The 2,568-nt window shown below is 50.2% G+C and overlaps 1 pseudogene; it reads right to left on the reverse strand.

The window, feature by feature from the left end:
• Nucleotides 1-504: 504 nt before the first annotated feature.
• Nucleotides 505-2,107, reverse strand: LOC109731992 (uncharacterized; annotated as a pseudogene).
• Between the last annotated feature and the right edge of the window lie 461 nt (nt 2,108-2,568).

Below are 2,568 nucleotides of genomic sequence, written 5' to 3' on the forward strand. Positions count from 1 at the left end.
TACCGAAGACAGTCCACTACGTTAGATATCACCACACATGAGTTACTATAGTTTTCTATAGATTTGGATACTTCTAATACTGTTGATCGATGTATCGAAATTCAGGGCCGTGATCCCCCGAGAAATCTGGATAGAGATAAATGTTCATGCCGCCTTCCAGACATAAACAAGTGAAGCGGCGGGGATTTGATTGTTAGTGACCATTTATAGTTCACTTATAAAGGTTACAACAAACCTTTTTCATGATATACTACAACAACCGGGCGCTTGGACGACAAGAGATTATGGACTTTTATGATTTTTTAGGATCCTTTGATCCTTGAGTCCGATTTCCTGAATTTGGAACTTGCATATTTCATAATTCTTCGCTTTGCACTAAAAATTGTAACAACATCGGTGTTTGCGCTATATTTTCTCTCTTCAGCTCAAATCAATTATCTCAAACACCACACCAAACAACATATTGATTAACTAATGGAGTAGACTGATGAAATGTTCTGTACCCAAAATATATTATGGTAACATAAGATAAGAGTGCACCCACACCAAAATAAAACAGAAGACAAGAGTTAACAGTACGTGATTGGTAAAAACAAACAACATGATGATAAACAACACCACAATACACCTATTACATGGTAGCGACACATGAGAACAACATTGAAAACATTTGTATTAAAACTTATATGATAGATAGATTCAGATTGCCTCTGGATTATCATGGCACATGACTATGGGATCTCGGTGCATATTTCGCACGGCTGCGGCTAAACAGCAGGAGCACCAGGGAAATACCACGGCTTGGTGAAATTGTCACCAGTTCCTTCTGTTGGAGCACTAGGAGTGACGGGAACGATGAACAGTTTGGGCTTCTTGAACACCAGGTGGTGAGAGGAAGCCCCTAGGGGTTCCACAGCTTTCCGCCTGCGCCACGATATGCGTCCGTCGGATCGGCTGCTGTGGCTGTGGAGCAGGTGCGTGCACATGCATCGGCTGCAGACTGAGACGTGCTCGTGCTGGAAGCGGGATGTGCAGGAACGGGTATGAAGGCACCGGTGGGGTGTCACCGGCGGGCGCTTCAAAGGGGAAGGGAAAGTAAACTAACAGCTTGGGTGGGAAAAAATCTTGTACGAGTCGTACGTCCCCGTCGTGAGACCCGCTCCCCCTGCTGACAGTTGGCAAAACGAATCCCAAAGCACCCTCCCCCTTTCTTCCACCTCTGACTTCAATCTCTCGTTTGATTTCTCTCTCTCCCCTCCCCTCGAGCAGCTAGAACCACCAAGTAGCACCAACAGGAGCCATAACACATGAGAGCACTCCCTCGCTGCAGTCCTACGCCCTGACATCTCCTCCCATGTCGCCCCCTTCCAGCACCAACCGTCCATGCTAGAGTCCCTGCCATGCTCGGGTCCAATGGCCACCATCAGCACGAGCTGCTCCGTCATCGCCGTCGAGGGCGAGCCCGTGCAGAGGTCGAGCGGGATCCGCAAGATCCCGACGCCACAAGATATGGAGTCCACGAGGAACCGCCACAGGGAGGTGGACGACCTTTTTAATGAAACTGCACGTCATCTACGCCCTCGGACCGACAGCGAGCCTGTGTAGAAGTCAGGAGAATAACGGCCACCGGTGAATAAGAAAGAGTAGAGAGCGAAGCCAGAGGTGGAAGAAGGGGAGGGTGCTTTCAGATTCGTTTGCCAGTTGTCAACAGCTGATGCGGGTCTCACGACAGAGGGCATACGACCCATGTCGTATAAGATTTTTTTCCCTTGGGCGGCGGTGGAGGCGGTGCTATGGGGTCCGGTGGCAACGTAACGACCTGAAAGAGCGGTGCGTCGTGTTCGTGGCTGCGGTGCCTCGGTGCAGCAATCACCTCCATTACCAGTTTGACAGGCGGAGGGTAGGGCAAGTTGAGCTTTGCCTTTGTGCCCTTCAGCTCCCTAGCCGCGAGGTCATAGGCGCACGCGGCGACCTCAGGGGAGTGGTACGTCCCCAGCCACAACAACGTCTTCGTCACCGGGTGCTTGATAGCTGCGGCGAACTTGTCACCCCCCTTCTTTCTCACCCCATTTAACCTCTTGTTCTCACCCGCCGCTGCGGCTGCCATGGCCTCTACCACAGTCGAACGTTGGTGAATGCGCTTTGAGGTGGACGCATGATGTGTGCAAGACGATGGGGGTTTAATAGCGGGTCTTGCGCAGCCCAGCCACCGGCATCAAGCCGTGCGTCGCGTACGTACGTTTCAGCCTCACTGGAACCACACCGGCTCAACATGAACGGAGTGTGGTTACTAACACTGACAAAAAAATACTATATATCATGGCGTGCACGTATAGAACCGCCTTGCAGCTTGCATTGTTCCTTTTCACTTTTGTTTGGTTGTATTTCTCCTAGCTTATACGGTTATACACGCACCGCTTTCTTGCTGATTAACACGACAAAAGATATATGCGATGGCCTGTACGTAAAGGGGTCAAGCACACTAGTACAGCTTTCATTGCTGATTTTACTACTTTCGATGGCGCGTCCTCGGTAGAAAAGCGCCGCATACGGGCACGTTACACGTCA

This window comes from Aegilops tauschii, chromosome 7, assembly GCF_002575655.3.
Source record: "Aegilops tauschii subsp. strangulata cultivar AL8/78 chromosome 7, Aet v6.0, whole genome shotgun sequence".
Taxonomy (NCBI): Eukaryota; Viridiplantae; Streptophyta; class Magnoliopsida; order Poales; family Poaceae; genus Aegilops; species Aegilops tauschii.